Source organism: Lipotes vexillifer, unplaced genomic scaffold, assembly GCF_000442215.2.
Source record: "Lipotes vexillifer unplaced genomic scaffold, Lipotes_vexillifer_v1.1 scaffold323, whole genome shotgun sequence".
Lineage (NCBI taxonomy): Eukaryota > Metazoa > Chordata > Mammalia > Artiodactyla > Lipotidae > Lipotes > Lipotes vexillifer.
In genome coordinates, this window is record NW_006795321.1 from 136,864 (window position 1) to 148,950 (window position 12,087).

Consider the following 12,087-nt stretch of genomic DNA (forward strand, 5'->3'; position numbering starts at 1 on the left):
GGTCAAGAAAAGCTGAAGATGGGCTTCCCTGGTGGCGCAGTGGTTGAGAGTCCGCCTGCTGATGCAGGGGACACGGGTTCGAGCCCTGGTCTGGGAAGATCCCACATGCCGCGGAGCGACTAGGCCCGTGAGCCACAACTACTGAGCCAGCGCGTCTGGAGCCTGTGCTCCGCAGCAAGAGAGGCCGCAACGGTGAGAGGCCCGCGCACCGCGATGAAGAGTGGCCCCCACTTGCCACAACTAGAGAAAGCCCTCGCACAGAAATGAAGACCCAACACAGCAAAAATAAATTAATTAATTAATAAACTCCTACCCCAACATCTTCTTTAAAAAAAAAAAAAAAAAAAGAAAGAAAGAAAAGCTGAAGATAGCTCATGGAACTTTCTTAAAACTCCTTATCAAAAAATGTGGGATTCTGTTTATAATCATGGGAAAATGTACAGCCATTAATATTTTTAGTAATAAATATGAAAAAACAAAAACAAGTGAATTGAGAATTCCATTCAATACATTAAAAAAAATAAATTTGGTAAAAAGGACATTAAACAGAATATAAGCAAATTAAGAAGTTAACACAGAAAAACAGCATACAATTCATCATGATACAAAAGGTATTTCTTTGGGGGAGGAAGGAGAATAGAATAGAATACAATAGAATATTTATTTGCCTAGTCAAGAAAAACAAAAATAAACTAACAAAAGAAAAAGAAAGGAAGAAAGGAAGATGGGAAAAAACAGAGTAAGAGAAAGCACAAATATACAAACTTAGGTATTAAAAAAGAAGAAACAGAATTATACATACATGTTAATGACTCTGAAAACCTGAATAAGATGCCCTCTTTTCTAGGAAAATACAAATTATCAAAATGGACTCCAGAAGAGATAGGAAAGCCTAAAGAGCAAATCCAAACAGTTGTCAAAGAACTATGCCCTGTAAAACACCTGATCCAAACTTCTTTCTAGCTGAGCTTTTTGCAAACACTGAATTTAAACTGATCCAGATTGTAAAGTTAGGGGGGAAAAAAAGCCACTCAGTTATTTTTGGAAAGCTAGTAGTACATCTCTGACATGAAACTAAAAGAGATAGCACAGAAAAAGTATAGAAAACTCTCACAGATATTGATGCATAGATCCTAAATTAAATATTAGCTTAAGTAAGGATGCATAAATGAGAAACAGGGCAATGTGCCAATGGCAGCCAATTTGTGAGTATCTTTCTTGATCGTTGGGTCCAATTACGTTTCTGAGACTGAAAGCAGGGTCCTGGCTGGAGGAAATGGAATGCGATTGAGTGCTTGGACCAAGGGCCTCCTGGGCTTGACCAAGTGCGTCTGAGCTAGGGGTGTTTGTAGGGGACGGGTCTGGAGCAAAATGCAGGTACCAGGCAAAGACTCTAGACGGGTCTGAGTCTGAGAGGTTGAAACGCCTCTGTGAATTGTTCTGGGACTCTGCTGGAAAGTAGCGGTGAGCATTGACGCCTGGCCTCAGAGGTGCGGTGGCCAATGAGGGCTGGGCTCCCCCTCCAGGACAGAGGTGCAGGAGCGTGGGGTGACCACAGTGGCCTCTGGGAGAGAGAACTCTCCTCTAAGCAGGAACAGAGTGGTCTGCAAGACAGGAGCCTGGAGCCCAGACCCAGGGGCTTCACAGTTCCTGAGCACAGAGGAGATTTATCTTAGATGGCGGGGAGGGACTTTGAGAAAAATAAAAGTGTAAAGAGTGAAAACATCAAAGTAGCAACAAAAGACAAAGAGAAATGTGCCATGCTTTACAACTTACCAAGCTTCTTTACAGCTTTTAGCCTGTTTCTTGTCAAGGTTTGGACAATGACCACGCCCAGGGAGGCTGGGAAGTTAGGGAGCACACCCCTCCCCTCCTGTGCTCCCCCTCCGACTATGATGAGTCACAAAATTAAGTCACATGCCAGGCCCAGCCACCCATCCAGGCCACGTTCTCCCCACTGTTGGGGCTTTCCAGCTTGAAGTCCAGCCCAGCTTGGACCGCCCCAGCATCTTCTGAACCCATGAAGCTCTCCCTCTGCCCTTTGCCACATTTAACTCCATTGATTCCACATCCTCCGCAAGGCCCTGGAGAAAGTGATTTGTGTAAATGATGAGGTAAAGCGAGAAGGTTATATGGCAGAGCATGATTGATTCCCTGGGGCTTTATTGTAATAACTTTAATCTTCTGGAGTTCATCTGGTATGAATTTAGGAACCGTGCGGCATTTTGCTGAAATTCCCCCTTAATGCAGCCCTCGCTCTGCTGGCCTCGGTGGTTACGGAGTTTATGTTTATGATTTGGCCCCAGGCTCCTTATTAATAGGCCTTGAAAAGAGGGTGCGGAATGTGTTGGCGCCTTTAGTTGTGCTCTTCTTGGGGGAAGAAACAAACAGAAATCTCTACCTTGAACCGTCTGCGCTCTGCCTTCCTCGAAAGAGAAGTAAATCAATTTGTGCTTCCCAGGCCCAGCTGGGGTAGAGAAGAGTCTGGCCCCTGTACGGTCTCTGAGCTCTTGGTGTTTGCAGATCAGTGGGGAGAAGTGGGCTTCCTGAGGTCTTTGTAACAAGCAACTCAGGTCCTTCCACCGCTGGGCCCACCAGAGTTAATTATAAAAAAGACATGTGGTTTGGGGTGCAGCTCCCTCTAGTTTAACAGCTCTCCTGGTCAAATCTGCCCACACTGGACATCAGGAGACTTGGGGTCAGATCCCCAGGCTTACCGACTTCGGACAGGTCGCCTAACCTCTCTCCACATCAATCCCTCAGAGCACTTCCTGGAGTAGCCTCAAGGAAGGAGGGGTCCTCTGCGCTTTGCATCCACTGGGCATCAGGGTACCAAGGTCAGGAAAGCAGAGGCTGATCATTCCAGTGATAGTGAGCCTAGTGCACCTTCCAAGCTTCGCATTCAGAGCCTCCTCTGCAAAACCACCTGCCAGCAGATGACAACAGGCCAGGTGCTGCGTTAATGGAATGAGACGTCGGTGTTCCCATTACCCTCTGAGGCTTTTGTAAATCAACAGAAAGCAAGCAAACAGAGGTGCCCTTGTAACCTTGATGGAGCCATGTTGTGACCAGCTGAGATGGTAAGAATTGTGGCACCCTGAGGTGCAACGTGCCCTTCACAGTTTCCAAAGCACTTTCACATATTTATTCTTTGTAACCAAAGGCTTTGGTCAGCCTTGTTTGCGAGCATGGAGGCTCAGCACTGTTAAGTGACTTTCCCTGGAACACAGCAGGAGTGCTGCCTGATAGAGACAGGCAGTGTGGTCCACCCAGGATTCAATCAGAAAGCCCAGATTTTGGTGCTGGCCACTCAACAGCTCTACGGTTGGGCAAGTTATTTATGTCTTCTATGCCTGTTTCTTTCTTAAGTTAACAAATGGCAATAAGATTGCCTGCTTTGTAGATTTCCTGTGTCAACTAAAAATCTAACGTATGTCTATTTCCCAGGAGCATGTCAATACACAGTATATGCTCAGTAGAGCTAAGTTCACCTCCTCGCTTCTTTCACTGTGTTTCCTGCACTGTAGGTATTGCACAGATATTAACAGACAGCAGTAACCAGAAGAGACTGTTCAATTTGTGCACTTGCTGGCACATCTGTTTGAAGGCTGGTGATGCCCAGACCTGGCTCTCGGGTCACCTGGCAGCTGGCATCCTCGACGCCCTCCTTGTCTGGCACTGTCTACTGTGAGCTCAGGATTAAGGGGCCCATGAGGACCAAATCCCTCAAAGCATCCATGTGGGCCCCCGCAATGCCACTCTTCACCCTCAAGGGGCCTTGCCAGGCCATATGACCCAGAGGAAGTGTATTATTGTCTCTGACCAGACATCCTGAGTATCCTGCTACGTTCTGAAAAAAATCCAGCACTAAGAAATAAGGCAGAAAAAAGCCAGCTGTGAGAGCCTACATTGGATTCTGAACACTGCCAGCCCCCTGCTTCTGCTCTTGCCAGCTCCCCACTCTGGGGAATATCCAGTAGCTCATCTATATCCCAGTAGCTGGGGAAGAAAGGGAGTGGAAGGGCATTAGAATGCAAGGACCCTCCACCAGGATCAGGACAGCAGCCACAAGACCCAGATCTATGCACCCCTGGCTGATCCGCTGGGGCCGGGCTGCCCCACTCTCCAGCAAGCACTCCCAGGCATCCTTCGCTCTACTCCTCCCCTCTCCCTGGTCAGGGGCCCCACTGAGGCCCCCGACCTGCCTTGGGACCAAGCCCAGGCGTGAAATACAGGAGGGGATCCACATTCTCTTCTCTGGAGCAGCTGCTCCTTCTATACTTTAAATATGCAAAGGAGAGAACCAGAGATCTAATCTTCCCTGAGGCAAGTCCGCCAGCCCTTCCCTTCCTCCGTCCATTTACCAGAAACAGTCAATCCCAAAGCCGTGACCCCCCAACCTTGGCCTGAGTTTGTTCTGTTGGGTTTTAGTCACCTGTGACTGTAAAAAACCCTTGCAAAAGGTTTGTAGATGTTCTATTCTAACAAGCTGGTGGAATTTTTATATCCCTGCTGTTTCCATTATAAAAGCTTCTTAGAATTACATTTCATCTTAAACCAAGCCAAACCGCTACTCTGAAAGGTGTCCCATGAAACTCCACTGGGCACCCTGAGATTTCAGAGGCCTTGTCCAGCCAGCTTGTCCAAACAGACCACCCACACCCAGGAGCCTCCTGCGTGCATGTGCGTGGGTCCTTATCACAGTCCAAGGCCAGAGCCTTAACAGGCCAGGTCCCCTTCTAACAGAAAACACTTCCTGAGAGACAGGGCTTGGCCCGGCAAGGGGCGGCCTGTAGTAGACGCTGTGATGGGTCACCAGGTCCCCTTTCCGGCCCGAAGGACTTGTTTCTTCCAGGTGCTGGGAGTGTCACTGGCTGAAGGCCACCCTGCAGCTGCCCCATCAGAAGCTGCCCTCTGCTGGAGAGAGCAGCCTCACCCATGGTCCTACTCTTCCCAGGGGGGCATCACCAGAAACCCAGCAGAGTGGGAGCATGAGGGCCCCTTTCCCTCAGAGTCTGGGCTCTTAACTGGCACCTTTTTAAGGCATCCCCCTCCGTTCGGTCCTGCTTCCTTCCCTCCCCTTCCACAGGTATCAGCCTCGCGAGTACTCCAGAACAAATTTGCTGCATGTTAACAAAGTACACAGGTAAATAAAGACATCATCTGCAATCCCAGTAGTCCTGGGCTCAAACATTTTCAGGGGGCCCCCTTTGTCCCCCAGAACTCTGCAGCACTCCCCACCATGGTCCAATGAGGCCAACCATGGGGGTTCAGGTCATTCTGGGCATGTCCTGCCAGGGATGGACTGGCTGGACTCAGATGGCCAAGACAGTGTCTAGAGAGAAAAGCAGACATGAAGCTGTAGGTGGTGGGACAGGAGGGCTGCGGGGGGCATTCTGGCTCCTGGCCAAGCCCCCTGAGTGGGTCTGAGATGGCCAAAGGTGGACAGCTGCCAAGATGGAAGCTCTGAGGCCTGGAGCATGGTGCAGGGAAAAAACAGGGGCTGCTTCAGTCAGCACCGAGAGGAGCACGGCCTCTGCCTTGGCAGCTGGAGAAGCGTGGTCCCGTTCAGCCCATGGCACGCACCGTGGCTTTAGGGTGAGTCCCAGTAGGAGGGCCGGTGTCAGCGTGTCCTCAAATAGCTGTGCGGGCCGGACATGAAATAGTCGGCTGCAGCCGGATGCCCTTGGAGCAGGGTCTTTGTGAAGGGGGGGCTCCAGTGAAAGGGGTCAGAGTGACCATCTCCTGCAGATGAAGCCCATTTGTGCCCTTGGGCTGGGAAAGGTGGGGACAGTGAGTAATACCACCCTACTCCTTGGTCAGACACTCGAGGTATCTGTGACCTGGTCACAACCTGCCCTCACTGTTTAGCATCTGATACTCCACCAAATCATGCTCCTAGGTGCCCGCAACATGCCCCTAGGACAGCGTCCTCGTCCTCTCTTTTGCTCCCCTAACCCTCTCCCTCCACCTGCCTCATCTTTACTTTTTAGATCTTTTCAGTCTTAAGCATTTAGGAAACCCCCTCCTTCATCCAACCTTTCAAATCTCCCCCACGATGTGCCACTCCTCTGCCCTCCACCCCTCCTTTTTGTAGCTCAAGACCTCAGGCCCATCCTGATGAGACACCCCCTTCCTCCTGCCCTGAGAGGGTGTGTGCCACATAAAGGAGGGGAGAGGCTGGGATTTGTGGTTGAGTGTGAGTTCAGATCCAATTTTTTCCATTTATTGGTGACAAACTCCCCGCGCCTCAGTTTCCTCATCTGCGACAGAGGGATGGGTGACAACGTGTAGGCACCAGGTGAGCTCCGAGGACCCTTCATCCAGGGAGCAGAAGAGCTTCTGGGGAGTTCGGGTTGTCCACTCTGGCTTCTGCCTGAAAGCCATACTGTTGGGGGGTCAGCCTCTGCCAGGACCCCCAGTTACCCCCTGAAAGGGAGGGAGGAAGAGCCCAGAGGGACCACAAGGGAGGAGTGTGCGCTTGCCACTGCAGGGCAGACTGGAAGCAAGGAGCCCCTGAGGGCGGCGCTGGGTGCCCAGGAGGGCCAGTCTTGGTGCTCAGGTGTGACTGCTGGGGCTGGAGATGTGGCATCGCTGAGATGACTCGGTTTGTTGGTCCCTTGGGGAAAGAAAATACACAGGGTGTGGGGAGAGGGGCCAGGGAGGCCATTGAGTGCCCAAGGACAGGAGTAGAGGTGCCTTTCCGGATTCTTGCCCCAAATAGATCCCAGGAGGTGGGGGGCTTACTGGGCAGGAACACAGAGCCTTCATGGCTGCTGGCTGGCCTTTCTCACCATTAACTCACCCTCCCTGAGCTGACCTGCCAGAGACAGAAAGTGTGGGGCTCACACTCATGCTGGGCTCCAAAGCATCCCAAATCTGCAGCTATGTGAGCCAAATGGGTTCTGTCCAAGGTGCCTGGCTGTTGGGCGGAGACTCCCGCTGGCTGCAGTGCTGAATGCCCCTCTTCCCTGCACGGCTGTGATGTGAGCTGAACTTAGCACTGGCTGAGCAGTGCCCAGGGTCCTAGCGTGGACACTGCAGGGGGGGCTGGGAAGGTGGAGGGGGCCAGGCTAGGGAGCTTAAGGCTCTTTTTAGGGGCACGCTGGGTGCTACCACCTACTGGTGCCCCTCCTCACTGGGCACAGACCCTAAGGGGAGCCTGAAGTGGGCAGCGGGCCATTGTGAGGTCTGACAGGTAGCGCTCCATCCAGTCCTGTTTCTTCCTTTATCTTATCTGCAAACTAAACACATCTACCATCTGGCAACCTGGGGAGATGGAGGTCAAATTTTGCATACATGAAGAATTTCTGCCTGAATAAACAAGTTTTTTGTTTGTTGGTTTTGGTTTTTTTTTCCCCTCTTTGTTCCTGGCCATTCTCAGAATCGATCCAGCTCTTCACAGCCTGGGCCACCTCCTGGCTCCAGAAGTACTCTGGGGTAAGGACACCCCTGGGCTGGCTAAGTGAGAGGAGGGAAGAGGCAGGTCTCACTTCCGTGGCCGGGGCAGGAGAGGCCTGCCCTTGTTTGGGGTGGAGGGCAGACAGGTGGCAGCCCACCCCAGCCTGGCCCTGCCCTCACTGCTCTCCCTGGGGTCCTGGAAGTGGAGGCTTGCTCCAGGGAGGGTGACTGACTTTTACAGACAAGCACCCTCTTCCTCCTACCAAGATGCAGCTCCTGGGAAATGCCCTCCCTCCCTGGACCTCAGTACAGCTCTCCTGTCCTGCCCTCCTTCTGTCTCCTTCCACCTCCCCTTTCCCCTTCCCCAATGCTGATGGGGAGCTGCCCTGGGTAAAGAGATCAATTTATCTTCACTCCCATCTCCTATCAGTTCCTAGGCCTGCAGACAGGCTGGTTCTCACTGAAACCATGATTGCCCAAATTCCAGGGGCTGGTGCTTACAGAAAATAAGCTCCCATTTAAGAGCCTGTTAAGGTGCCAGGCTGAAAGCAGCAAGGGGGTGGGGTGAGCAGTGGGTGCTCAAAACCTGGTTTTCTTGCTGTCAGGTCTGACACAGGGACCAGCTGCATGCAGACAGCTGCCTGAGAAGCCTCTGTGTTAAGACTGAGGTGGCCGGCAGTGACTACAGGCAATGAATTGTTTTCCTGACGTCTTGCTAAGGTCAAATCTGCTGAAACAGCAGCCCCTTCACCCCTGCACGAGCTGCGTCTTCCTGACGGCACCCCCAACCCTCTCACCGTGTACACCAGCCTTTAGAGGTCCTGCAGCTGAGGGCATGGAAACCCTCAGGACCCTGCCTCTCCACCCGCCACCTGAGCGACCTCCCTCAAGTCTTTGAGTCCTGGATTCATTCCTTGTCAGCAAAATGGGGATGAGAACCCCTGGTTCAGTGGGAGAGAGAAATGCATGCAAGAACGGCTTCATAAACCAAGAAGAGTTGTAAATTGGGAAGACGTAAATAATAATAAGTGCTGGCATTCCCTGCACGTACACAGAATGGAAGCGTGCCGTCCTCCAAGCTTCTGGCTCCACCAAAAGGGAAGAGCAGATCCCACCACCTCTTCTAGCTCCAGTAAACAATGTTCCATTCTAAGAAGCTGGTGCCTGGGCGTGATCTTAGCTGTGAGGCGTCCAGATCTGCTAGGGCAGGGCTGAGGGGAGCCCTCGTCAGGAGCCCAGAGAGCCATGCCTGGAATCCTCCAGGAAGGCGCCAATGGGTATGAGACAGGAGGCCCATGGCCCACGCTGGGGCTCCCAGCCGGCCTGGGCCTCCGAGGCTCTGCAGACCCCACAGCAGGCCTCAGACACAGACCGAAGGACTGCGGGCCGGCCTCATTTTGGTCTTTGCGGTCAGCTATCTGTAGGGTTATTAAACTACCTCCTCTCAGCTCTAGGGTAGAACCTAACTGTGATGTTTCAGATCCCTACTACACACCAGCCAGTGCTCTGCAAAGTGGGCCTTGGGTCAGGGGGGAGTCTGCCCTTCCACATCCAAAGCAACCAAAAGACAGGCACCTCCACATCCAGACTGGAGCGAGCCGAGAACACATGGGCCATAGCATGAGTTCTGGGCAGAGTCTGGTCTGCACTGCCAGCTTAGCAGGTGATGGGAAGTCCATTCACTCTCTGGGCCTGGGTGTCAGCATCTGAAGAGTGGGTCGAGCACGCTCACCCTACAGCGCTGCTGGGAAGCTCAGCTGAGCTGGCAGTGTGACCCAGCTCTGGAATCGTCAGGATCTGTCATTCATGGTTATCTTCACACACAGGACCTCAGGCTAAATGCAGCCTCAAAAGGCAGCTTCGCGCTTGGCCCCTAGGGAAGGACGCCTGTCCTCATAAGTTTAAGCTTTGCTTTTCCTTCAGACTTCAAGATCTGTGGGAGGTCTAATGGGCTCTTTCTACTGAGGCATGAGATTCTTATACAGCTAAGACTGCTACCTCTGCATGGTGGAATATCAGAAAAGCATGGGCCTCCTGAGGGCACTGGGACAAAATACAGCCTGCAACTTCACAAACCAGTGGTGCTGTTGGACCAGGTACGAACTGAAGTCACCCACCTCTGTTGATAATGGCCTGGTGTGCAGCGACTGTCACCCCGCCCAGCCAGGACGGGACAATGTGCTTTTCTTGGCCCGCTTTGGGCAGGGGTTCCTGACCCCTCCTGAGTTATGAGTGCTCAGGGTTGGAGCTTCCTGCTCAAAACCTCAGCTCCAGTCAACTGGTAGACAGAATTATACCCACACTGACCTGCGGAAGAAGCCAGAGAAGTAAATATTGCCCCGGGTCAGAGCCCCTCCTGGAATCTCAGAACTTTGTTGAAAGCTGCCAAGGCAGGGGTAATACATCACCACCACCCGTCTCTGTTTACAACCGGGTAATGCCTTTTATGACTGCCTCTCTCTATCCTGAATATTTGTTTTATTGCCCCTGTAGGGAGATTTTTCCATTTGGCAAAAATCATCAGATGGCTTTAGTCATGTTAACAACTGCTCATTAAATGAAAAGGAGTAAACAGTGAAATAAAGGTTTGTTTCTCTGCTGTTTTTTTCTTTTTCTTTCTTTCTTTTTTTTTTTGTTATTTATGGAAGAAAATCATGGGATGGGCAATAAGAGGTAAAGGGTACTCAAATGTTGTCCGTCCTTAGTGCCTTGCCTGGGTGGGAAGCCAGGAAACCCTCCCTGCCTTTCAGGGAGCCCATTCCTTCAGCAAGGAGAGAGCGAAGGTTTTGATCTGTTTCAAGGTGAGGGCTTGCTGGGTGATCTCTGGGTTTGGGGCCCTTTATGCTTGATTCTTCTTCCCCTGTGGCCCAGAAATCAGGAGGTACATCTTTCTGTTCCTGGTGGAAAAGGCATATCAGGGCTAGAGCAGTACCTGCAGAGAATTGGTGTGGAGTGGTTGAAAGGGAGAGCCAGGTAGATGGGTGGTTGGATGGATGGATGGATGGATGAGTGAATAAACAGATGGAGGGGTGGATGGATGGATGGATAAGTGGACAAATGGATGGATGTATTGTTGGGTGGATAATGAACAGATGGGGGGATGGTTGGATGAATGGATGAGTGGGTGTATAGAGGGATGGATAGATGTATGGATGGGTGGTGGAAGGGTGAATGGATGTGTGGACGAATGGATGGAAAGTTGGATTGCGGACTTATGAAAAAAGTATAGCACCTCTTGGTGGCAAGCCTAGGACTGTGAGGCGAAACTTGGGTACTTTACAGAGACAAAAGGGAGCATCAGTGATCCATCAGTCTGATTACAAACGTATAAACTTCATTCTGGGAACCTAAGAAGAGAAAGGCTGCTGGAAGCTGGAAGCCAGTGGCATTTCATGGGTGAGACTCAAAACTCCCAGTCAGCATCCTGGATTTGCATTGCTTAAAAACAACAACAGCACCGCTAATTTACAAAGTTTTATCGATAACTGATTCCCAAACAAAAATATCTTTTAATGATCAACTTGTTTAACCTCTTCAGTCTGCTTCTGAGCAGTGGGGTGGGAGGATGCGTACCTTAGGGGTGCTGGCAATCCTCACCACCCGAGTCCATCTCCCACTTATATCCCCTGGGCCAGGCTGCCAGGGGGACCCGCCTTTGCACTTGGCTTTGAAAGCCTCTCTGGGCAGCCTCCGTGTGCGGTCTTGTCCAGCACATCTGTGAAGAAAGACTTCAGACTCTGGCCACAGGGATGTAAGGTGGAGGAAGAGGTACAAGTCCCTCCTCTGAACAGGGAGGGCCAGTGGGGCTGGGATCCTGACTTCTCTGACTAGGGGCCCAGCTGTGCAGGCAGTAGGCCCAGCCCCTCCTCCATGACCCACAACAGTGCTTGACCTCTTTCTACATCTGAGAATCCCTCCAGATAGGATACTGCTCATGTGATGCTCATTCCTGGCATGACGGCTTCTGCTCCTCCCCTGTACACAGCCCAGGCCCCCTAAACAGACAGAAAGGGTGTCAGTAGCTGGACTTCAAATTCATCTGCCCAGACCAGAGGAAGAGGAGGGCTGGTGACGCTGGAGAGAAGAAGCCTGGCTCTCCTTGCCTCAGGCATGACCAGGACTATTTCTGGGAGGTCAGGATTGGGGCTAGTGTGTCGTTAAACTGTTCATAGCAAAAAGGAGAATAAAAAAAGATCACTCCCATACTGCTTTAATGCACCACTTGCCAGCATAATAAGACTCCGTTGTAGTAAAATTCAAGAAATTCTCTCACTGAGAAAGTGCGTGATTTCAGAACTTACCTTCCCAATGCCCTTCCCACCCTCTGCCCACAGGTCCTGAAGGTGCAGGCAGGGAGCCCATGGAGAGGGGCTCCATTGTGTCGCGAAGAGTGTAAGACCCTGGGGTCGGGTTACCAGACTCAACAAATAAAAATCCTGCACACCTAGTTAAACTTGAATTTCAGATGAACAACGAATAATTCCTTCTAGTGTAACTATGTCCCATGCAATATTTGGAACATATTTATGCTAAAAAAAAAAAGGCACATTTATCTGAAATTCAAATTTAACTGGGTGTCCTCTAGTTTACGTGGCAAATCTACTCTTCTGTCCTTCCCCAGGAACAGCTCTACTGCAGAGGCAGGCTGAGCGGGTTTAAATCCCCGCTCTGCCAAAGAGTAGCCGT